The sequence below is a fragment of the Bos grunniens genome, chromosome 7, assembly GCF_055505025.1.
Source record: "Bos grunniens cultivar Pamir isolate PY7600 chromosome 7, Bosgru_T2T1.0, whole genome shotgun sequence".
Lineage (NCBI taxonomy): Eukaryota > Metazoa > Chordata > Mammalia > Artiodactyla > Bovidae > Bos > Bos grunniens.
Window position 1 is genome coordinate 76,151,367 of NC_141171.1, and position 27,132 is coordinate 76,178,498.

General features: G+C 35.3%; 1 long non-coding RNA gene across 5 annotated transcripts in view; it reads left to right on the plus strand.

Annotated features, from left to right (window-relative positions):
* The window catches only part of LOC147369849 (uncharacterized), a 222,381-nt gene that overhangs the window by 49,854 nt on the left and 145,395 nt on the right, over window positions 1-27,132 (plus strand). For 2 of the 5 annotated variants that reach the window (XR_015168603.1, XR_015168601.1), the window contains exon 2: window positions 4,049-4,100. The exons of the other annotated variants lie outside the window; for them this stretch is intronic. This is a non-coding gene — a long non-coding RNA (uncharacterized LOC147369849). The remainder of the gene's footprint in view (window positions 1-4,048; window positions 4,101-27,132) is intronic. 5 annotated transcript variants of the gene reach the window in all.

Below are 27,132 nucleotides of genomic sequence, written 5' to 3' on the forward strand. Positions count from 1 at the left end.
GGTATACATGTATATGTATATATACATACACATAGATTAGGTATATATAGATTAGGTATATATATATATATGTATATATACATACACATATACTTTGGGCTTGCCATGTGGCTCAGTGGTAAAGAATCCACGTGCCAATGCAGGAGACGGGTTTGATCACTGGGTCAGGAAGATCCCTAGGAGGAGGAAATGGGAACTCTAGTATTTGTGCCAGGAAAATCCCATGGACAGAGGAGCCTGATAGGCTACAGTCCATGGGGTCTCAAATAATTACTTGTATTCTTTGCTATTACCCAATTCACTTATTAGTTCTGATATGTTTTTATTTTTTAAATTCCTTAGAATACTCTATATACATAACCATATTGACTGATAATAAAGATAAATTTATTTCTTTCTAACCTCATTGCCTTTTATTTCTTTTTCTTATCTTATTGTGGAAGCTATACATTCAATACAAAGGTGAAGAAAAAGGGAAGGAGTAGAAAATGTTAATTATCATAAATGGATGTTGAATATTTTAGGCTTTTTCTGCATTTATTAAGATGATAATATGATTCTTCCCCTGAATTATGTTAATATGTTAAATTCTTTTTTAAAATTAACTCAAACTTAAATTCCTGGGCTAAAATTCCCTTGGTCATAATATATTATACTTTTAATGTATTGCAGAATTTTATTTGCAATATTCTGTTAAGGACATTTTTATTTTAACTCATGAGAGATATTTGTTTGCCCTCTTTTTCTATATGACACCTTTTTCTGGTTTTTGGCATCAATTCTGACTCCTTAAAGTTAATTAGGCAGTATTTCCTTCAATGGCACCCCACTCCAGTACTCTTGCCTGGAAAATCCCATGGATGGAGGAGCCCAGTAGGCTGCAGTCCATGAGGTCGCTAAGAGTCGGACACGACTGAGCGACTTCACTTCACTTTCCTTTAACTCTATTTGCTGAAAGGGCTTATGGAGTTTGGGGTGTCAATTGATGTCATTTTTTTCTTGAAAGTTGAATTGACAAGTATAGTCATCTGGGCCTAGACTGTTTTGTTCTGTTTGTGCGAAGGACTTTTATTGTGAAATCAATTTCCTCAATTGACATATGACTATTAAGATTTTCCTATTTCCTGTCTTTTCTTCTGCCAGTTTTAGTTATGTGTATGTTTCTACTTTTTTAATTAGTAAAAGGATACTAATAGTAAACCCCTCGTTAAGCTGATATGAAGATTACATGAGTTCATATATTATAAATACTTATAGCAAGATCTGATATTGGGTAAATACACCCACAGATAACAGTTAGTTATTAGAATATAAGAATTATTTTTATGCAATTAAGTGAAATCAGAAGCACACATGATAGTCTATTATTCTGGTAAAATCCCAAGACTTAAGAACTATAATGAAAAATAGCAGTTATTTAAATCTACTTGCCTTGTGATATGTCCCTACCTCATCAACAAATTGGATTTCCAATAATCCCAATGGAATTTCAAATTAAGCTGTTAGAAAAATTAGAAATTGAATTTTTAGATACTATTTCAAATAAATAAATTGAAAGTTTGAAAGTATTGTGTAAGTAGAGTTTTAATATGTCCTTTATATTTCCTATTTTTAATTTTTTAAAAAGAAAGGTTATTACTGAGTCTCGAAGTTTCACACACCACATTAAGACATAGGACAGCGAGCTATAGGAATTATCTACCAAACGTTTAATAACAGTGCTTTATTCATAGAATTGAGAATGCTTTTGGTCACTAACAGAGACGTTATCAGGGTGTCTTTAAAAAATGTAATATATTGGAGCATATATCTAGAAGTGTAGAGTTACAGCTGGTTTCAGAGTTGATTAATTCAAATGTTCTTTGATTTCTTCAAATACCCAATATTTCTCTCTTTCTCTTAATTATATTCATCTTTAAACCATATTCTAAATCCTTTCTTTCACATTAAACAGTTCTTCTTCCCTTCAATCTGATTAGGTCAGGGTTAAAAATATATATTATCCTTGAGCCAGTAACTGCCACCAAATGAATATGCTGCCCTGAATGGCTCAGTCCTCTGTTCCTTAACAACTTCTTACAAGCATGATGCTATCACTATGATTGGCTTAGAATAAACAGGCTTAGAAATAAACTCCCTGCTGGAGTTGGAATCAATTCCCTCAGTTGCATTGCAGCTATCCACTAGAATAAAGATGGAATAGATGTTGTGGTAACATTTACAATATTCATTGTCCTTTTTCCTACTATGGCAGGCACTCCATTTCCACTGTTTCCTTCTTCCTTAATGATACTCTGATGTTTAGAACACTCTGATTTTTAGCCATGTACATGGTCATTTCACATAGATACTCTATTTTTTCAGACCAACATGCAGTCAGCTCTGCCCATATGGTTAATTTCTGGTCAAAGAAATTTCATATGCAATTTCCAGAACATGTCTTTAAATAGAAAATGTGTTCTCTTCATCTTTCTCTCTACTTGAAGTTTGAATATCAATTTGATGGCCATAGCTTGAATAACCATCTGGACCATGTTGAGGATGACTGAGTAATGAGGACCCTAGATCCCTGTTGATCCTGGAGCTGAAATCTAGCCCTGGATTATTAAGCTCCAGAATTTATTGTCACGAGGGATAGAAATGAATTTATGTTTATTTAGCTAATAATTTATTTCAGGTGTTTGGCATTTATAGATAAATCTAATCTAAATTTATACTTAATTGATTTTCCAGAAACTAATGTCTGGGTTATATTATTGTTTTTTAGAAGACTCATCCTAATAGTATTAATTGATTGGGACCAACATCTAGGGGTATGCAACTCAAAGCTCTATATCCACAGTTCCCTGTAGTTTAATATGAAAAAATTCTCTAACTTTGCTTAAGCAAGTACCTGCAGGTTATTAGCTAATAAATGTTTCCTGAATGCAAGATATATGTTAGCTATGTTTATTTATACATTGATACTTGAAAAAAGCACAAAACATAAGTGATATAAGTAAAATCTTTTTCTGTTATCGAGCTGAGTATTAGCTAGAAATTAGTGTGTCCCATTTATTCACTTGGTTCCTTCTTCTGCACTTACGTTCTTCCAGACTCCTTCATCAAGTTCACTTCAGTTTATCTCAGTTTCTAATGTTGGCACCTCTGAGATACTGATGCTTTTTGTTTGTTTGCTCATCTCTTTCCTTCCCCCTCCCCACTCAGTCCCTCTGGGAATACTCAGACTAGAGAAATCCATCTTCCACTACCATGAAAACATTTATTTGGGGGTCAAACAGAGCTGATCTTTATCTTTGTCTTCAAAAGTTAGAAAATTCAGTTACTTTGGCAACAACTTGAGTATTAGCTAGGTTCTCTAAGTTTAACATAATAGAAAACTATCTGAAACGCTTTTGTTAAAGATGTTCAGACAGTTAATAACAGAACTTCTATCCGCAGGAAACAAGGTCCCCTAGAGGGGAAGCCAAGTCCTAACCAAACTTTATGATGCAGGTTCCTAGGAGGGAGGGCGACTGGAATGCGGTTCACCTCTCAGCCTGACTGCCTGGCTGCCTGCAGAGTTGCAGTGCAGAGTATCATTGCAGCGCTTTTTCAGGGAGTAATGTGCTGCACTGGTTCGGGGCTTTGTCTTTATTCACAACACATTCATGTGTCTCAGCTGGGGGGGAGGAATGCAGACTTGCCTGCCAGCCTGTCCTCTTAGACTGTCAGCGGAATAAGCGGAATGGTAACTCTCCATTAGAGAGACAGAAAGAGAGAGAGAAAGAGGCACATTGAGGTACAGAGGAAGAAAAACCACGCACAAGGGAGGGGGAAGGAAGGGGGGTGGGAAGGGTGCTCTCCAGCACACTCATATGTTAGGTCTCTGTGCAAAGGCGGAAGGCTGCAGGAGCGGCAACAGCAAGCTTTTGGGCAGTGGTTGTAACTATTGCTCATGAACACCGTCGTCAGGACGACTTTGAAGAGGCAATATATTACTTATGTATAGAGCACTCTAGCTCTGCTAAAACTGGGAGTGCAAACACCCCCTTGTTTTCTATTTTAGAGACTTGCATCTTTTCCACACTCAACACTATCAAGACACTCTGCTACTACAGGTAAGATGCAGTTAAGATTTGTCTACTAGTGACATCATTGTAGTTTCACACACTTGAATCATGACTACTTTTTAATGTAATGCCTTGTATGTGTTGAAGTGCTCTGTTTCTTGATTATTAGTCTACCTTCAAGTAAATAATCTTATTAAGAAAAACATAATTAAATGGAGGAATCACCAAATCTCACTTAAAAGGAATGTATGTGATTGTTTGCATTTCCATGAGCTCTGAGTTCATAGTTGGAACTTAATCTCAAACTGTGGTCTGAGATGCAATTCATAGTATAAACTGTTTCTAAATGTACCAAATTATTCACTATGATTTGTAAATGCTACAATCCCTCCGTGGCAACAGCAGTGTGATGTACATATATGTTTTGTGCTATTTTTTAAACTTTCATAGTTTAGAGGAACCAGTGATGAGGCTTATAACTCCTAGAGTTTGATCACATTATTACAATGTGGGGGTAATTTACTCATTCAGAAACATGTCCTGTGATAGTCATACCAGGAAAGTGTTATCATAAGAGTATATGTATATAATTGCCAGCACAAACATGTGAAATGTATGTAATTTTAAGAGAAGAGGCAAGGACATTGATAATTCATACACTGTATGATATCATTGAGTCTCAAATTTGTTTTATTTTTAATTAAAATTTACCCTTGTTTTCATAACTCTGCTGGCTTCACCCATTATTATTATTATTTTTGTAAGATTAGCTCTTAGGTGAGGTCATTGAATACTGCTGATGTTGCTGAGAAAACTATAACCACAGAAACATATTAAGAACCTGTTAGGAGTCTATAGAGAATATAGGAGTAATATTGTCAACAGGTTTGTAAAATTTTGCTCTGCTGAGTTTTGACAAGAGAATCCTGTAGTGTTAGTTACTGGTAACTTGCATTACATTTTGCTGTTACACTCAGGGTGCCAATAACTTGGAAATATAATTGCATTGCTCTATGTGATCAGAGTTAAAAGCACTAGACAATTTTAATTATAAAGCCATTATTTTCCTTGACATTTTAACTTAAATTAACCTCGATTAATGTATATGGATTCTGTCCCTGTGTGTCTATAACATTCTTTCTATTAACTGTATTTTATATGAGTTTCTCCTGATCAAATTCTTTCACATGAAGTATTTAAATGCTAGTAATCTAGAATCATTAAAATGACACTTGGTAATTAATGGCTTTAACTCTTACACACAATAAAATATGTAGTATGAGATTAAAGCAAATCCTAGAGAAGCACATGTTTAACAGTAAAGTATTGTGAAAATAGAAGCATTTGCATGCAAAAATACATAATTCATTGGAAGACTTATGATTCTTGTTCCTGTGCATGACTTATTTCATTTTCCAATTTCATTTACAAAAGGTTTAAATCCCTGGGGAGTGTATATAAAATATTCAATTGACTGAGGATGAAAATTAAAGGAGGAAAGAATTATTACTGCAGTGACTTTTTAGGACTGTTGGGAAGTTGGTAACTGGCATGAATGTAAAGAATTCATTTTAGAGTTTTTCCTAGGGTCCACTAAAAAAATCAAGAAGTGTTGAAATATATGTCAATATGTGAAATTCTTAAGGAGAAAAATGTGAATGATGAAAAGAGTAGAAAGGTTTATACTCTTTAATGAATAGAATATTTTCAGTAAACATAAACTCAATAGTCTTTCTTTTATGACTGGCGAGAAAAATGAGGTATCAAGAATACCATTTCTCAGGCATGAATGAACTCCAGTGGCCAAAAATCTGGTTGCAAAAAAATTGTTCCTTTTACTTAATTACCATTTTTGAATATATAATTACTAAAATTGTATCTTGCCTGAAAGATCTTTTGGAGTTAAAAAGTTAGAAAAGTTACTTTTAAGCTATTTAGATTTCTAAAAGCAGATAGATGTTTTATATATTTTTTGATTCATACAGCTTATAATGACTTTTTCTTTCTTTCTAGGAAATACATATATTCAACCAAATAGTGTTTGTACTTTTGAAACTTTACAATATTAGTTTTAAGATTACTTATCCCCAATTATTTAGTTCAGTTATCTCCTTCCCCCAGAAAGAGACATGTTCTAGATTTCCTTCTGCAGTATACATTAAATACAATGTAAATATAATTGTATTTACATACATCAGGGCAATATGCATAATTCCATGATTTATGGACACTCACCATCATACTCATTTTGTCTTTATCTCCCCAAACTCTAGTTTTGCCAATGGTGTAAGAACTTTTTAAATGTCTGATAAAGAGTAAATTCATGGTTAAGGTAATTTCCAAGGTCTTGGTTTTTTAAATTATTTCAGAGAGAAACTCTTTTTAATTTTAAGGAATATTCATTGTATTAATAATACCTTTAAGTAGTTATCCCAAAATCATCCAAAATATATTGGTGGAAATATGTCCCTTCTTTCAGTTTCTTTATAGTTTCAACTAATTGAGAAAGTTTGAAAAAGTCTCCTTTTGATATCACTTTATGTTGACCTAGATCACAATTTGGAAGTTAATCTGGATCATTAATAATATGAGATTAGGTGATACAGTCATTAGTATCTTTCTGTGATATTTATTGAGTTTTAATGTGGCATAGTGTGAGGCTTCCTAGGTGGCTTGGTGGTAAAGGATTCACCTGCCAAGGTGGGAGACACGGGTTTGATCCCTGGGTTGGGAAGATCCCCTGGAGAAGGAAATAGCAATCCTCTCCAGTATAGTTGCCTGGAAAATTCCATAGACAGAGGAGACAGGTGGGTTACATGGGGTCACAAAGAGTCAGACACAACTGAGCACACACATACACACACAGTTTAGCTAAGATGAAGCTTGGGTTAATTAGTTTTGAGCCTTTGGCTGATGTAACAATAGACCAAAACAAAAGATTTCACATCCTTGTTATCTGAGAGAAATTGAAACTTTATCTACATGTATATTGCATCAACTATTTATAACTTGTTGAAATAGATTCCTTTTTCATTGATGTGGTAGTGGTCTCCTGAAATAGTCTTTGTTGATTTTCTACAGGGATTTTGTTTTGATAGTGCTGGGATGTCACATGAGTCTCTCATTTGGAATAATGGACAAGTTTCTCTGAAGTAAAAAAAAAAAAAGAACATAATCCAATCCCTTTTCATGATGACCTTTAATACTGATGCATGAATAGAAATACCTACAACTAAAAATTATGAAATAACAAGCAAGAATGAGAGATCTCCAGCTAGTTTTCTGATTCAGTTACTTTACTTAAAAATACTCTTAGACTGTGGTGTGGATCCTGGAAATCAAAGCTTACTGATCTCAATGACCTAGCAGAACTGGCAAGTGGCAGCGTCTTCCTGCTACCCACAGGCACAAGTTAATGCTGGCCCTTAGGAAAAATTTTTGAACTGAAATAGTTGCTGTCTCTTAAGTTATCTAAATGTAAAATATGAATTTATCCAAAAATAGAATAATCATAATTGTAAACTGCCAGTTGGCTGTTTTGAAGTCAATTGGAGTCAACATTTTAAAGATCATATTATAGAAGTCTGAAATAGTCATAAACATTTAAGATCCAAAAAAATCTGACCTTGTATTCTTTTTACTAAATAAGTAATTATACTTCTATGCACATATTACACAACCATCTTTAAAAATATAGTAACAGGTGTTCCTTGCTTCAAAGAGTCCTGATATAGGAAAGCTTATTCATTCAATAAAATGCTAAATTTCAAAGTTTATTGTTAGCTTTAAAATTTTTTTTCCAAAATAGTTAAAACAGTTTTTAAAGAGCAAGCTTATTTTAAAATATTCAAGACCATTAATTTTACTTTAAAATTGTTTTATATACACTTCTTTAGAAACCTAACCACCAGGCAAAATGAGGTCAATTTGTAACTACAAATACATGAGTATATGTGTGAATTCACAAATGGAAACAACCCAAATTTTAAAACAAAGTGCTCCTTCATTTACTTTCCTACAACCTTGTGCATGCAAAAGGACAAAACTATCTGTTTATACAATCATTTGTATGTTATATAATAGCAGAATATATAACAAGATAAATGTACTTGCACATATGTAGAAAGGTTAAACTTAGTTTTGTAGTGTGTGAAAGTCAGAGATTAAAGAGTTTTCCTCACATGAACTTTCTTTAACAGATAAAAGGGTTTCTGACATTTCAGGAAAGTTCTGTTCAAATTAACTCCCAGTGTTTTCTTTAATCTGCACAGGTAAATATTATATGCTTTAAGGTTACTCTTAGAAGGTTACAGATTCCAATTAATTAGTTTCTGCTGATAGATACATGCATAGTAAATATAAACCATAGGGTTCCAATAGAGAAATTAATTCAATTTATACAAGAAAACACTGAGATAAATATTCCCTTTTAAGTATTTGTAAGAAAACATACTACCCATTAGGCAATTATTTAATGAAGGCAAACTTGTAGTTGTGATTAAAAGAGATTATGTTAGCACTTCAAAAAGATAGTATGTAACGCTTAATCTTTGTTTAATAAACACAAAATATGACTTGGGATTCTTGAAAATTAATAATTTTCTAAAGATTCTTTTACCTTTTTGGAATATAGATGATCATCGTTTTTCACAGAAAATATTATCAAAAAGATAAATTTTCATGTCATTCAACTTGTTATTATTTTGTTCAGACAGTAATCAGAACATTTAGTTGTGTGAAACAAGAAAAGACATGAAAAGCAAGTAAACTAACTCAGTTTAGACTATCATTTTACACCTCTATTTGCTACACTAGTTCCCCAATCATATTTGCAGAATATATTTCTTATCATCTGGAACACCTATAGAATGTCATCACCCTATCTTCCTTTTTTAAAACCTAGGCCTTCTAAATGATGCTTCATTTCCAACTGAAAACATGTGGTAAGTCCAGATGTTCAAACACAATCACTCCCCAAAGGCTTACAGTTACAGGTTGATTCAAGTATGGCTATGTATAAATATACACATCAGATCCCTAAGTTAAAATTAGAACACAGGCTGTGAAGTGCATAAAAATGGTAAGAGACCACAGTTGGCTGTGTAAATTCCTTGTTTAAATGAAAATTCACATTCTGCCCCATCAGTGTAGCACATCTGATGGAGTCAATGAATTCTTACAGAAGTGTTTGTATATGTAAAAGAGTAGATAATAGCTGTGACAATATTATCTGCATGGGAAATATGATTTGCCTAGGAGTCTTGCTTTAAATAAATTTGAAATGGCATCATTGGTCCAGTTGGGAAACTCAAGGGTTCAAAGGGTTTAAAATCATTCATTCTCTAGTCATTTCCAGTGATTAAGATATAAAGAAAGAAGTTGATCACAGGAATAATAACTTACTTGTTTTGATTTCCTAACAGTTCATTCAAACCTCAAACTAACAAGAAGAAAATCAGAAAGATTTTCTCCCTTCCCTAAGGAAAGCTAGCACTTGCTAACTAAGAATATTTATGGCGCTTTGCTGGCTAATTCATCCAGACAGATAAAAGAAAAGCAGTGGTATATGATGGAACAATTGTGATAATAGCAGACAGATTTATGAGCCACAGGGCGACTCTCCTGGGACTCCCCCATAATTGAGTTCTTTAAACTTATGCATTTCATTGCTTTATATTTTCCTTTTTCTATCTATGCTTTCTGTAGTCACATTTCCAAGAGTCTGAACAAGGGTAAGAAAACCCATCTTCAGCATTTTCTTAGTTTAAAATTTATTATCCATGTTGTAATCAGAGCTCCCAAACCAGTCAATAACTCTCCCTCTAGTCAAAGCACTGTCACCAAGCCAAAACTGTAAAGTTGAAATAAGCAAGAGATACTCTGCTATCAATGATTGGTGCATGGTGTTGATTTCCACTTGTGTGGGAAAGGAAATAGACTCTGAATGAATGAGGGTCATGTTATAAGAAGGGAAGTCTTAAAATCTAATAAGTCCCCTGTGTTAAATCTGCTTTAGAGCAATCTTGGAGCCACTCCTTAAATAAATGTAGACCAGACTTAAGAGGATGAGGAAAAACAATTGAATTTACTGCAAAACTCCATATAAGGCGTGAAGCATATGGCTGCTATAATAGGTACAAAATAGTCTTACTTATTTCTAATAGAATGGGACAAGGGGAAAGAAGAAGCCAAGCAGATTTAATTAGCAGCTGCCATTTTCTAAACATCAGGAGTGAAGAGCCTCTTGGTCAACTTGTAATTAGAGAAATATTGCCTGATCAAAGGGAACTTTTAGAATAACTAACAATTGCTACTACTACTGTTTGTTTTTCCGATGTTGCTGCTACTAATGCAGATTATTTTACCATATGCAAATCTAGACATGTTATATATATTATCCAATTTCAAAAACTATATAAAATCAAAATTAGTAACCCTGTATAAAATGACAGGATAGACTGGTTTAGGTTAAATATTTTGCTCAGGATTTAGAATTCAAAGACAGTTCTGTGTGTTTTCCACAACCTAAAATCACTAGAATTTTATATTTACTGTTTTATTCTTGGACTCTGCATACTATTCAATGGAAGGCTGAGTGCCAAAGAATTGATGCTTTTGAACTGTGGTGTTGGAGAAGACTCTTGAGAGTCCCTTGGACTGCAAGGAGATCCAACCAGTCCATTCTGAAGGAGATCAGCCCTGGGATTTCTTTGGAAGGAATGATGCTAAAGCTGAAACTCCAGTACTTTGGCCACCTCATGTGAAGAGTTGACTCGTTGGAAAAGACGCTGATGCTGGGAGGGATTGGGGGCAGGAGGAGAAGGGGACGACAGAGGATGAGATGGCTGGATGGCATCACTGACTCGATGGACGTGAGTCTGAGTGAACTCCGGGAGTTGGTGATGGACAGGGAGGCCTGGAGTGCTGTGATTCATGGGGTTGCAAAGAGTTGGACACGACTGAGCGACTGAACTGAACTGGACAAAGGGGCTTCCCAGGTGGCTCAGTGATAAAGAATCGCCTGCTAATGCAGGAGATGCAGCTTTGATCCCTGGTTCAGGAAGAACCTGGAGAAGAGAATGGCAACACACTCAAGTAATCTTGCCTGAGAAATCTCATGGATAGAGGAGCCTGGTGGGCTACATCCATAGAGTCTCAAAAGAGTTGGAAATGACTTAGCGACTAAACAACAACAAAAACAAGATACAAAACAGCCAGTAGAAAAACAGAAAGGAAGCTTGTGCGTGTGTGCTTAGTCGCTCAGTCAGTCATGTCCAGCTCTTTGCGACCCTTTATACTGTAGCCCACCAGGCTTCTCTTTCCATGGGATTTCCCAGGCAAGAATACTGGAGTGGTCTGCCATCCACTCCTGGGGCTCCTCCTGGGGCTTTTTCCAACCCAGGGATCAAGCCCATATCTCCTGTGGCTCCAGCATTGCAGGCAGGTTCTTTACCCATTGAGCCATTGGGGTTTCCCAAGAAAATCAGAAAGGAAGAGTTGTAATATAAAATTTAAAGGATTTTAAAAATTAAACTAAAAACCTTAAAGGTTTTAAAAATCAACTTTAGTAATCAATCCTTACTAGTAACTGTAATAATTTTGTCTCATTTTTTGTATTTATTTTACAAGTCTGAAATACATACTTTCTAAAAATGCCAAAACTGATTTCAATTTTCTTTTTTTATTCTCAGAATTTAGCAAGTGGTTGTTTTTAGCTAAATTGTCTAAATCATGGACATGCCAAAATATCAATGTTATGTCCTGACAAAAAAATGTGAATAGGGCCTCATTATTGTAGCTTCGGGCTTCCCTGGTGGGTCAGCAGTAAAGAATCCTCACAGTGGATTCACAGCAGTAAAGCACACACACAGCAACGAAGACCCAGCACAACCAAAAATAAATAAATAAAAGAACATTAAAGTCAATGATAAAATAATAAAGCAGTTTTGGATTACCATGCTTTTGAACACCCATGTTTCTGTTCTGATATAAATAAATGATTGAAAAAAAATCAACATATGGGAAAATAGACAGATTTCCCACGCAGAAGAATACCAAGTAAGTCATGGAACTACTCTGCCTTCAGGGAGGGAGAGCATAGTTTTCCACTACAGTGTTGGGCGCTGATGGTGTCTTTGTTCCATGGAGTGCAATAGGGGAAGGAGTGAGGGGAAGAGGAATTCTATATTAGAGAAACTCGACACACACAATACCTCAGCCAGGCGGTCAAAATGGACATCAGCAGTGTATCAAGTAAAAGCAAAAACAGACTTGGATAAGGAGAAGCTTTATTCAAAAGGACTTATTAACAAGGAGGACACTCCAATACCTGAAATCTGCAAGTGCCTCAAAATTAAACAGTAAAAGGCTTTTCTTTTAGAGTGAGGAAGGGTGAGCAGTAAGGAAGGGTAAGTTGTATGTTATGAGCTGAATTTTGTTCCTTCTTTCCTCAAGTTCATATGTTGAAGCCCTAACCCCCAGGACCTCAAAACGTTAAGTGTGTTTGGAGACAAAGCCTTTAACAAGGTGTAATTAAGGTTAAATGAAGTCAAATGCATGGGGCTTAATACAGTCTGACTGATATCCTTGTAAGAAGAGGAAATTTGCACACTAAGAATATTAAGGATGGATACACACAAAAGAGAGACCATGTGAGAACACGGTGAGAAGGACAACCATCTGCATGCCAAGGAAAGAAGTCTCAGAAAAGCCAAACCTACCAACACCTTGATCTTTGATTCCTAGCTTCCAGAGCTGTGAAAAAAATATTTTCTACTATTTAAGTTTCTCAGCCTGTGGTGTTTTGTTATGGCAGCTCTGGCAAACTAATACATTTTTTGAAGTAGCAGGAATAACTACCAGTGTGGTTGGCTACAGTATGTGTCACCGTGGTCAGCCAATTTTTAGGAAAAGGATAAAGGCGGCATGTTTTGCATTTTAGTGTCGGCTCAGGCTTGTGGGCAAGCAACACTTGGGGTTCTGTGGAGAGAGGAGAGACCTGACAAATGTCTGATGGAGACAAAGTAGAGGGCAAGGAATGGGCAACTGTGAATACCTGGTTAAGTGATAAATCGTGTTGATATGTGTACCCTTGATGGGATGTGACGAGAATGGCACTTCAGGTTTGTTGTCTTTCTCCCCAAAACCTATAACCTCAGTACAATCATAAAGAAACCAGACAAATCTAAAATGAGAATGTTCTACAAAATACCTGACCACTATTTCTCAAAACTATCAAGGTTATAAAAAACAAGAATAGTTTCAGAAACTGTCGTAGTCAAGAAGAGCCTAAGGAGACATGACTATTAAATGAAAATCAGTAATGAAAACAGAATCCTAGAACAGAAAAAAGACTGTAGTTAAAAACTAAGGAATTCTGAATAGAAAAAAAGGGATTGCATAAAAACTAAAAAAATTCTGAATAAAATGTGGACTTTAATTAGTAGTAACTAATACTGGTTCATTAACTGATAAATGAACTGTAGTAACTTGAGATGTTAGAAATAGGTAAAACTGGGTGTGGGATATAGGGGAATTCTATACACTATCTTCACAATGTTTCTAGAAATCTAAATCTATTTTAAAGTAAAAAAAACCTATTTAAAAATAATAAATAAAGACAGAATCTCAATTGTACATTTCAGACAGCAAGATAGCAAAAATTGATTGCTAAAAAATTCAAATAGGCTTTGAAATGCTGTTCTATTATAAAACATGATGTAACTACCACCCTAGGGGATTGTGGCTTTGGTAGAAAGTTTAAGTATTTTCACATTTACCAAATTCTACAAAAGTGATATTTATTTACTGTATGCGAAGTGCCAGTCAATCCAGAGATTAGAATGCTAACTCACGTGCATTTACTTCAAGAACATTTTTTTCCCTGCAAGTTCCTAAATGTTTGACCTGCATCAATCAGTCCTATACCCAGACCTTCACAGATTATCCTCAACCCCATGATTTTCAGGGCCTTTCCTTCAGGTTAGGATCCCTTATTGCTGTGAATGTTATCACCCTCTTTGTGTACCTTACTAATGGACTGATGTGTTATTCTACTTATTTAGACAATTTTTTTTTGCATTTTTAAACTATATATGTTATCAAATAAAGGGCTCACTGCCCAGCAGCCACAGAGGCCAGTACTATGGCACTGGGTTTGAGAAAAGAAGAGACTTTATTGTGAGGTCAAGCAACAAGGAGACAGGAGACAAGGCTCCAATCTGTCTCCCCACCTGGGGTGCAGTCAGACTTGTGAGTTATGGGAGAGCGCGTGGTAGCAGAAGAGCTGGTGGGGCAGATTTCCACTGCAGGGCTCTAGAACTTGGCATGCATGGTCAGGTGTGGGAAAGGGGCTTCAGCACTGGATCTTCCTGGGCAAATGACCCTTTCAAAAGGGTCAGCGTTGTGGTTCTAGTCATGTTCCCTTCCTTTGGTTTCTTTGGGAGTGGGAAGAGGAGAAAGTTTAATTCTGTATGTTTTTTGAGATAAACATTTTCTACTCTGTGCATCCCTTGCCTTCATGATTTGTGGTTTTGTTCTGTTGTCTCTGAAAAACAGCAAAATATCTTGTTAGCAACAGGAAAGGGCCATTTGGAGGTTGATTCTGTAGTTACCTATATATTCGAAACATAAATAAATGCAGTCATAAAAGTATCCAATCTTTTCCCTACACAAAATTTCAATAGCAGCAGGAACAAAGTCTATTTCACATAACTACTGTTATTCTACTGTACTCAAATAAAAAAGTTTCTTTTCTTTCTGCTTCTGGTAGCAGTCCCTCCATGTGCAAAGAAATGAATGCTGATTTTATTTGAGTGTCAGGAAGTATTGTCTTTTTGCAATATTTCCACTGATAAAAATACTTTTATGAACCATTGTCAAATCATACCTATCTTCCATGTAAGAAATCACCCTGTAAGGATACTGCAGAAATAAGCTTTTGTGATCATAGACTTGAAAACTTTATCACACTCTTAGCTTGGCATTTGTATTTAATTCTGTCTTGCTTTGAATTAAAATATATATATATATATATTTCTACTTTCTTAAGGATAATCAAAAAGGGGAATAAGAAGAAAGCTGACCGGTCAAAAGATAGTCATTTGATTTTACTGGCTATTTGTAGTATTTTTTGCTCACTTCATAATTAAAATCTGATGGCTACAGGAAAAAATTATCTCCCAAGAAAAATTAGTTGATAGATTTCTTTATTCTTTGAAAAATGAGTTAATGCTGGCAAGTTTGAATTATTACAGTTATAGAATTTTATTTTTCCTAAGTTCAATCATTTAATGTGACTAGCCTTTTGGAAAATGAATATAATATTTCAGTAGCTCAGAAACATAATCTATATGTATGTATTACACTTACAGTTTAATTAGAAAACTAATGAGGTGCAATTGCCAATCTGATTGGTGAGGAACTGGTATGGTAAATTTCTGTTAGCAGATTTGAGTATTTCACTTCCAGCTCTGCATTCACCCAACCTCAGGATATAGGGATTATTACACTGGACAGCTGCCATCCTGGTCTTTGGAAACCATCCTCCTGTAAAACCACCAAATTAATTATAGCTCAAAATAAGGGAATACTGGAAGATTCAACTACTTGTGAATTTACCTTAGAAGAGCAAAAACTGTGGAACAGATGACTATGGCTATTAATTAGATGTAAGTGAATTAGCAGAAATAAAGTTTAGCAGAGGACTATTATTTATCTAGAACTTAGATCTTCAGAAGGGAGTGCACGTATATACATATGTTTTAAATATATGTTTAAGTATTACTGGTAGTAGGAGAGGCACACATTTTCAGTGTCATTAACTCTGCTTTTGAAATTAGAAGCATTTGTCACCTTTCTAGGCAATTCACAAGGTTGTTGAAGCGAATATCCTCTCACTCATGTTTTCTTTCAGCATTAGTCACCTCTCATGATTTACAGCAAATTCATGCTTTAAATCATTTTCCACACTTATCTTCCACTGTCTGAGTCTCATTCTCACACACATCATAAATTCTAATGATAATCCTATCAAATGTAGAGCTTGAATTGATGAAATGAGTCAGCAATCTCATTGGTTGTTGTGAATAAAACCAACATGTCATTGTTAGATTTCATTTTGGTATTATTAAGTTCCATTATTTATAAAACATTGTATTTTAAATCTAGTCAACAAAAGACTTAAGGTGATTTTTACTTTTTTTCCTAAAAGCCAGCAAACTTGTTAAGACTTGTTAAAACTTAAGACAATAAAGCCTAAATCAGAAATGCCAGTAAATGCACCAGTATTTACTTACTAATGAAATAAGTAAAGACAAAAGCACTATTAGTAAACACAGCTACTATGGAACAGGCATTGTGTTTGTGGTTTACCATATATATTATCCTTTTGAAAAAGTGTAAATTATTACTGCCACATATTTAAGTCATGAAAATAGAGACCAAGAAGCTTAATAATTTGCCCAAAGATACAAATAATACTGAGTACTGAAACTGAATTTGAACCTAGGACCACCTGACTCCAAAACCATGTCTTATATTATTTTGCTGTACTACAATTTAATTACCTATGAATGAACAATGCTTTCCATGGGAAAAAAAGGAAAACTGATGAAAAAATGTGTAAAAATTAACTTGAAACAAAATTCATTGTTAAAGAACCATAATTCATAATTTCTATAATGCAAAGTAACCCAATACTGCAATTATTCCATAATAAACTTTTTCCCCAAAATGACCTCTGCTATTGAAAAAGATTGATATGTAAAATTGAAATATTGTTAGAAAAATGTCATTTTTCCTATTAGATTCTATATATTATGTTCTGTCTCTCCTCTCTCTCTTTCTCTGTCTGTCTCTCTCTCTCTGGAATTATTTTTTGCAGCGGTTACTTTGATCACTAACTACTTGAGATGGAGCAGGCAAATTAGATGAGGAAATAGCCAAAAAGTTCAATGAAAGATAGATTGAGCCAACTGAAGATCAATCCACGATGAAGGTTAAGGGTTCTGAGTAGATAATGTAAATCAATAGAAAATATGATTGGACTTTGAAAAGTGTGATTTTTCAAGCTACTTTTCAGGAAACCATCCATTGTGTCAATTAATAACTCTGAATTTATTTCTGAGAAGTCTGCAGGTGGTATATTCTTGATCTTCTTTATCATATTGCCACTTTCAATCCCACGTGTCCCGAACATGTTGTATAAACTTTCATTCCAAGATCTAGGTTTTAACAAACATGTGAGCTCCTACTATGGGCAAAGTAAAAATGCTAGTTGCTGGTGACACATTGGTGGACAGTCAATTAGCATGCTCATGATTAGCCCATAGTCAGCCCATAGACCAATGTTGAGTGAATTATCAGAAATCCCAACAGATCATGTCAATATACTAAATAGTCCTACAATAGCCCAAATACTAGGTGCTGTAGAAGTCCTGTGTTACCTAATCATGAACGATATATGAGTTTAAGTTACTAATTAAAGATGAGAGATATTAAGCATCCTTCATCTCTAACCCATGACTGGTTCTCTTGTGGTGGTGTTGTTTAGTTGCTTTCTGACTCTTTTGTGACCTCATGGATGACCGTAGCCTGCCAGTTTCCTCTGTCCATGGGATTTCCCAGGCAAGAATACTGGAGTGGGTTGCCGTTACCTTTTAGATTTTAGAATAGACATGTGCTTGTGTATCCATACTTTTTTACTTGATGTGAAAAGTCTTCCTGACCCAAGGAATGAACCCGTGTTTCCTGCATTGGCAGCCAGATTCTTTACCACTGAGTCACATGTCCAGTCCCTGGTTCTCTTACAGAAATTCATTTCAGAACTAATCCCTGTTACTAAGAATGCTATCTCTCAAAGTCCTTTTAGAGAATGGGTTTGGGGTTTTGATGCACTCTGTTTCTTTCCAGTTGAGTGTTACATCGGACAGGTTTTTGTTCCCTCTGTTTTAGAGTGGGGACAACAATTGTGCTTACCTTATAACTTGGTGTGAGAATAAAATGGATGTATGTGTGTGTATGGCAGTAAGAATTATTGTTAGCCTATATTTACATAGTATGGCTAGTTTTCAAAGTTTACTTGAATAGACTGGTTAGCTGCTTACGAATGGTTCAAGAAGAAATAGGAGATAACCTCAAACATATGGGAATCAGGCACACCCACAAAGATTAATCTTATTTTGAATATGAAATCTTAAATATATTAAATGAACTGAAATTCCATGAGACCTCAGTCCTTGACAATCCTTAGAGAAACTGAGATCACCTTGTTTTTCATTAGTAAAAGCAAAATTTTCACATTTCTGTTTTGAGGAGCATTGTAGAGGGCATTTGTCATTGTTATTTAATATTTTTCTGGGAAAATGAAACAATATCCATCATTTCCTTTTGACTATAGTTAAGTCATTGAGTGAAAAAGTGTAGATACACGAGCACATGTCCATTCTAAAATCTAGGATCCTAAAACAGACTCTAATGGGAAAATTTGAAAAGTCTATAATTTGTTTTCTATTTATAATCTTTTTGCATGCACTATGGTTTTTTATAGCTCCAGAAAATATATGCATTTCAATGATGACATATGCTATTCAAAATGCTGAATTTCACAAAAGCATGTGAGTTAGGCTCTTTTCTAGCAAGACATTTCAACCTGAGGCAAATTATTGATTTAGGTTCTGTCCGTGGATGTGTCAGAATGTCTGTGCACTATTATAAATCATATTAATACTTGATATGTACACATATACATTTTGTAGTTTTTAATTTTCAACAGATTTTAGGATAACATGGCTATAAGTAGTTAAAAACAGCTATCATAAAACACATTTTCACAATTGCATCCAATAAATGAAGTTGTCTGCCATAATACCTTTTCTTTTGCCTTCACTTCTTTAGCTCTTGCTGCATAACCAAGCAGGTAAAACTTAGCAGCCTTTCCTTTTTTTTTATTTCAAGTCTATAAACTGGTTGACTGTATCTCCTGATCTTCTTCAGTGTTGGCTGGGAAGTTTGGACTTATTCATGTGCAGTGGTCACCTGGTCAGTTAGCTAACAGCTGACTGGTCTAGGATGATGTGGATTGGGATAACTCAGTTCTTCTCCACATGATTTCCCATCTTGTAACAGTCTAATGTAGACATCATCTCATAGCATAGAAGGTATCCAAAAGAAGTATAATTGTCCAAATCTTTTGTGAAGTCATTACTGGTGTCAATTTTTAATTACCTAATTGACTAGAACAGTTAAATGGTCTCCAATTCTATGGGAATACCAGATCTCCTGAATATTCATTGTAAGAACTGATACTGAAGCTGAAACTCCAATACTTTGGTCACCTGATGCAAAGAACTGACTCCTTAGGAAAGCCCCTAATGCTGGGAAAGATTGAGAAGGGGACAACAGAGGATGAAATGGTTGGATGGCATCACCAACTCAGTGGATGTGAGTTTGAGCAAACTCCAAGAGTTGGTGATGGACAGGGAAGCCTGGCATGCTGCAGTCCATGGGGTTGCAGGGAGCTGGACATGGCTGGCTGACTGAACTAAACTGAACTGAACCAGATCATCTTAGCTGCCTCCTGAGAAACCTGTACCCAGGTCAAGAAGCAATAGTTAGAACCGGAAATGGAACAATGTACTGGTTCCAAATTGGGAATGGAGTATGTCTAGACTGTCACCCTATATTGTGACTATATTGTCACCCTGCTTATTTAACTTCTGTGAAGAGTACGTCATGTGAAATGCTGGGCTGAATTACTAACAAGCTGGAATCAAGATTGCCAGGAGAAATTTCAATAACCTCAGATATGCATATGACACCACCTTTATGGCAGAAAGCAAAGAGGAACAAAAGAAGCTCTTGATGAAAGTGAAAGAGGAGAGTGACAAATCTGGTTTAAAACCCAACATCCAAAAACAAAGATCATGGCATCTGGTCCCATCACTTCATGGCTAATAGATGGAGAAATAATGGAAACAGTGACAGACTTTATTTTCTTGGGCTCCAAAATCACTGCATATGGTGACAGCAGCCATGAAATTAAAAGATGCTTGCTCCTTGGAAGTAAAGGTATGACCAACCTAGACAGCATATTAAAAAGCAAAGTCAGCATATTAAAAAGCAAATGTCTTTGTCAACTTTGCTGACAAAGCTCTGGTCCTTCCAGTAGTCATGTACAGATGTGAGAGTTGGACCATAAAGAAGGCTGAGAGCCAGAGAGCTGATGTTTTCAAACTGTGGTGTTGGAGAAGTCTCTTGAGAGTCCCTTGGATGGCAAGGAGATCAAACCACTGAATCATAAAGGAGATCAACCCTGAATATCCATTGCAAGGACTGATGCTGAAGCTGAAGCTCCAGTTATTTTGGCCACCTGATGTGACGAGCTGACTCACTGGAAAAGACCCTGATGCTGGAAAAGATTGAAGGCAGGAGGAGAAGGTGGGGACAGAGATTGTTGGATCCAACAGAGATTGTTGGATGGCATCACCGACTTGATGGACATGATTTTGAGCAATCTCTGGGAGATGGTGAATGACTGGGAAGACTGGCCTGCTGCAGTCCATGGGGTCACAAAGAGTCAGACATGACTGAGCAACTGAACCACAACAGCAGCAATTCTATGGGTAGGACTCTACTAAAGGGCAAAGATGCAGAAAGGGCATAAGTTGCTGCCATCTATGCAATTAAGCTACCAGACCTCAAGTTACGCTATTGTAACGAATAAGTCCAAATCTCAAGCAACTGAGGCACATGACAGAGATTTATTTCTCCACTATTGTAGTCACTAGTAAATACAGCTTCATGGCGGTTTCATCTCAATTCAAGATGATATGCAGCATTTTTGTTAATGGAGAATCATTTGGAAACCATCCAAATTTCTTTCATGATGGGACTAATTAACTGAACTGCCTGCATGCTCAGGAGCTTCAGTCATGTCCAACTCTTTGTGAATCTATGGGCTGTAGCCCACCAGACTCCTCTGTCCACTCCAGAATACTGGAGTGTGTTGCCACGCTCTTCTCCAAGGGATCTTCTTGACCCATGGACCAAACCCTTGTCTCCTGTGTCTTTTGCACTGCAGGCAGATTCTTTACCTCTGAGTCACCTGGGAAGCCCAATTAACTGAATTTTGTCATATCTATTTCATTGGATCTGCATAGATTAAAAAATTAATTAGGAAAACTGCTGATATGTAAGTGTATGTGAGATACATATTTAGAAGATACATAAAAGGATGAACCCTGGCATCAGAAAAAAAAGGAAGAAATATACATATACAAACACATGTACATAGAGCCTTCGTATGTGTTCATAAGTATCTAAAAGTATAGACAAAAAGGGAAAATAGTATGGGAATAAGTTGGGAGAAAACCAGGATTCAAAGGAAGTCTTCTCAGAGAATATCTTTTATGCTTTTTGAAGTTTGAAGTACATTATTTTATTAGTTAGTGATAAGTAATCAAAAAATAAATAATTGAAATAAGAATTATAAAAAGAGAAGACAAAAGAGCATGGATTGTTGTCAGATATATATATTCTAATCCTGAAGTACATTTTATTGGTGAGAGCTCAATCAACCTACATAACTTTTGTAAACTAGGGTTTTCCCTATTAAAGGTGAAGGATAACAATACCTCCCCAACAGAATTATTGTCAAGTTTAAATGGGATAATCCATGTAATGCACTTGTTTGACACATGTGCCCAACTCTTTGTGACCTAATGGACTATAGCCCACCAAGCTCCTCTGTCCATGGGATTTTCTAGGCAAGAATACTGGAGTGGATTACTGTTTCCTATTCCAGGATTTAACACATAGTAGCTGGTTAATCAGTTTTCCCAGGTAGCTCAATGGTAAAGAATCTGCTGCCAGTGAAGGAGATACAGGTGCAATATCTGGGTCAGGAAGATCCTCTGGAGAAGGAAATGGCAACCCACTCCAGTATTCTTGTTTGGGAAATCCCATGGACAGAGGAGCATGGTGGGCTATAGCCCATGGGGTTGCCAAGAGTCAGATATGACTTAGAGAATAAGCACAGCTGCTTACTGCTGCTGCTAAGTCACGTCAGCTGTGTGCGACTCTGTGCGACCCCATAGATGGCAGCCTACCAGGGTCCGCCGTCCCTGGGATTCTCCAGGCAAGAACACTGGAGTGGGTTGCCATTTCCTTCTCCAATGCATGAAAGTGAAAAGTGAAAGTGAAGTCACTCAGTCATGTCCGACTCAGCGACCCCATGGACTGAAGCCTACCAGGCTCCTCCATCCATGGGATTTTCCAGGCAAGAGTACTGGAGTGGGGTGCCATTGTTCAATATTCTTGTTGCTACCACTGTTCATTTCATTATTTAATTATAAGAGGTAAATTGTAAAATAGCTGAAGTGCAAGTCAAGTAGGATTTCCACTGAGAATGTTTTTCTAGATTGTTCTTTCTTCTCACTCTTCTTAATGCCTTGCTTAGAATTTAACCTTTGATTGTTGTAGATTATTTTAATATTTTTGGGAATACAGAGCCTATTATACAGACAGAAGTAAGTCAGAAAGAGAAAGGCAAATACTGTATATTAACACATATATATGGAATCTAGAAAGATGGTACTGACAATCCTATGTATAGGGCAGCAAAGGAGACACAGACATAAAAAACAGACTTTTGTATTCAGTGGGAGAAGGAGAGGGTAGGGTGATTTGAGAAAATAGCATTGAAACATACATTACCATAGGTAACATAGATAACCAATGTGAGTTTGATGCATGAAGCAGGGCACCCAAAGCCAGTGCTCTGTGGCAACCTAGAGGAATAGTGTGGGGAAGGAGGTGGGAGCTGGGATTCAGGATGGAGGGGACACATGTATACCTATGGCCAATTCATATTGATGTATGGCAAAAATGATCACAATGTCATGAAATAATTATCCTTCAATTAAAATAAATAAATTTTAAAAACAAATGTGACCTTTGCTCTCTTTCTGATTAAAATGTCTTCCCATTTTTAATATTATTATTGAAAGTGAAAGTGAAGTCGCTCAGTCCTGTCTGAATCTTTGTGACCCCATGGACTGTAGCCTATCAGGCTCCTCTGTCCATGGGGTTTTCCAGGCAAGAGTGCTGGAGTGGATTGCCATTTCCCTCTCCAGGAGATCTTCCCGACCCAGGAATTGAACCCGGGTCTCCAGCATTGCAGGCAGACGCTTTACCGTCTGAGCCACCAGGGAAGCACAATTGAAAGGTCAAAATCAACAATTAAAACATAGCATACAGTAACTGAATTTTTAATATCATGTTAGAATTCTCAGTTACTCCTTCCTTGTGTTGGCTACATGCAACAAATGAATTCTAGAAACTTGTAGAAAAATCATTGTGATGATATTAACTTTTCTAGTGGGGAATTTTGAGCTTTTTGGTTTATTTGTTTTGGGATCTCAGAAGTTTCAGATGTTGCAAGTGTTAGATAATACCATGATGTTTTTCACTGAAGAGGTCTTTAATTTTTTATAAGAAAGGACACATTCACATTTTGTTTGAAAGCTTGTGCTCTGAGGATTTTGTTTATTAGTTTGGCAAGTCTTTGTTGTTTGTCTGTTTTAAATAATAGAAGTCTCTTTCCACCCTAGTCGAAAAACTGAACATTGATTGAGTAATAAATGAGGTCAAGGAATTAACATGGATTTTGTTAGTATCAGTGTGAGTATCTAAGAAATATTCATAGTTTCAAGATGCCTACCAAAGTTTTATTGAGGAAGAACAGTGATCAGAATTTGCTTACACTAGACTATATATACTATACTATGTATACTGCATAAATTCTGTCTCATAAAAAATAAGTATGGTAAGTTCTTGATAATTTTTGAATCTGAGTTATATGTTTTGTAACTTTGAGGATAAAGTTCTTCAAAATGGTGCCTTTTTTTTTTTTAACTAGGAAAATTCTGTATCTAGATTACACTTATCATTCTAATTGAACTTTCAAAAAACTCAACCTTGAACTTTTTTAACTCAATGTTTCAGGGGTGGGATTTATGCAAGAAAGCCACCTTTAGGGCTCCTTTAGAATCTACTGAGAAGAAAAGCTTGATTCTACATAAATATGTTGACACAAGAGTATACATTTATTTGTTTACTTTATGTTCAGATAAAATGGTAAAAAAAAAGACTGAGTTGTAGCCTCATTTAACATGTTTCAATTTTTCAGAAAAATGCCTTTTCTTTGTCCTTGTACTGTATGCCAGAACACACTCTGTTGGCTGCCTCCTGTGTGTGGGTAGTGATACATCCTTCAGCAGGGTTTCCCTAACCACCCATCCCCTCCCCAGAATACAGATATTTTCATGTATGTTTTCTATAACAACATTTAAAGTATTTTATGTTTATTACCTGTTATATTGCCAGCATTGGCAAATATTTGTTGAATGAATAAGTGAATTAACATAGAAACAAATACTGCTTTTAAGACCCGGGAAACCCAAGGGATGAAGTTGTGTCTGTATAGTCTGCTGCTCAATGCTTCCTAGTATATAGGATCATTTAAAAATAATAGAGATCAATACAATATTGTAAAGTAATTAGCCTCCAATTAAAATTAATAAATTAAAAAAATAAAATAAATTTAAATAAATATATTAGAGATCAAATCTTGACTTCTAAAACATAAACACATTCATCTAAAGCCTGATCTACTCTGTGAAGCAGCCATATTATAACGGAGTCTGTCACGGCTTAGAAAATATTGTTCTAGTTTTGTGCCCAAGCCTGAGTTTTCTATGTAACAGACAAGGTACACTCAGTGATACTTTCTGGTCTCCAACACCATCTTCTTTACTGTTGAACTTCCATGTTTTACAAAGGACAACCCTGTGTCGAATCATGTTAATTGTACTGATTTCTTGTTAAACACTGACATAAAGAAAAGATGAAGGTAATTTACCAATACTTGCAGCCTAAGATGTCTCATGCATAAGCATTTCTAGTCTCAGTGTTATGTATCTTGTTAAGAGTAAAGTGAACATGGATGTAAACAAGGAAGAGTTTTGCACTCTAAAAATGAAGAAAATGCCATGTAGAGCATAAATGAAGAAACTTCAGTATGTAACCAACAGAGCATATCTGTCAAGGAAGAATTCATTGCATATTAATCACAGACTGGATTTTATAATGGTTTATACTTGTTTCAAAGTCCTATTTTTGCAACCCCAAGTTATTAGTGTTTTTTCCTGATTAAATTGGATTTCTTCCAGTACACCTCAGAATAGTGAGCTAGATTTCTTCTTTTTTCTTTATGTGGCAAAAGTAACATAAATAGCAGGTATTAATATAAAGATTTTCCTTCATCCATCCTTAAAATTTTAACTGAAAGTTTCCTCCCTGTATTAAAGTATTCCAGCCACTTGACAAGATAATGCTCCTCTGATGTGTATCTGATCTAACCCTTGTCTTTGTCAGGAAAAGAGAGATTTTTCACGGAGATGTCTCAGTTTTAAAGAATGCAGTTTGAAAAAAAAAAAAAAAAGAATGCAGTTTGTCTCTTTAATAGTTGGTGAGGGAGTTGTAGTGTGATATATGCTGTATTTTGGCATAGGCATATGCCATGTAAAATGAAGTGCTTCATTTATAAAGTAATAAGAACATTAGCTAAATTTGTGTTCCTAAATATAAACAGACAAGTCAAATAAAGGTTTTAATTCAAACAAAAAATCCCAACCTGTCACATTGTTAGGTTTTTGACAGTTGCTGATTTGATTGGTCATCTTTCATTAGTCACAGGAAGAATTAAAGCCTTTCTGGAATTTAATTTTAATTTGATCAGCTGTTGTTTTTCCTTTAGTATGCTCAACTTGTTCCTCTGATTAGTAATAATTTTTAATATTCTATTCTTACTGAAGTCTTAATTTAATAGGAAACTACCTAGCTATAATTTCATTTACTAGTTCCAGAGAACCACTTTGATTTTTGTTCTTCATGGCTTATGAAAAAAAATGCCATTTTAGACTCAATAAGAGTTAGTGGAATGAACTTATACTCTTGAGAAAGGAATTTTCTGAAAACTAACAAAAACTAAAAGTTTATTCTTTTTGCAGTCTATACTGTCTCACCTATTCCAGTTCTTTTTCATTTAACATAAAAATATCCTTATGTTTGTCTTATTTGCTAATCAATCCATAGAAAATATATTTCAGTAACATAAAATTATTTGAAGAGTTACCCATATTTTAAAGTATTTTTCTTATGCTGTTCATGTAAGGAGACATAGTTTAAACTTTATCTGTAGATTAGTGTATCATTTACTTTTATAGTGATTAGTCATATTACAGCTATCATTGAAAATTAAGGCATTTGACTTTTGATTTTAACAAACATAAAAATGACTTGCCATGGTATATATCCTTTATTCTAGAAAATTTCTACATAATTGTTTAGAACATAAACATACATAAATGACCAGTATTTATCCTCCATACACACCTGGGTAGGTAAAAATACTTGGAATTTTAATAATTCTACCCTTGCTTTGTTATACTTAGTTTTTAAATAATTGTTATTTTATTATGAATTCTTCCAATGACTTCACTCTTCCACTCATAGAAGTTAAAGCTTAGAACCATCAAAAAAGTGATTTTACCATACAAGAAAAAATAATTTTGTTATTCTTTATGAGGGTATATTTTAGGAAAGTTTAAACTATTCTCTCCAATAACAGCACTTTTTGGTCTAAATTCGAAAGTTGTTCTTAAAGGTTAACCACCATAACTGAATAATGTAAAGTAACATTTGTGAAAACAGATTACCTATAATCAGATTTAGATCAGTATATAATCATCTATGAAACACATACCATCTTGTAACGTTTTAAGTTCCAAAATATAAATATTGGGAATCTCTTGATAATCACCAAATTCCCAACATTCTAAAATAGTAGCAGAATGGACTTTGTCCATTTGGATAGTCTAATTAAAATGGAATTATTCTTCTTTTCAGTTCAGTTCAGTCATTTAGTCGGATCGGACTCTTTGTGACCCCATGGACTGCAGCGTGCCAGGCTTCCCTGTCCATCACCAACTCCTGCAGCTTGCTTAAACTCATGTCCATC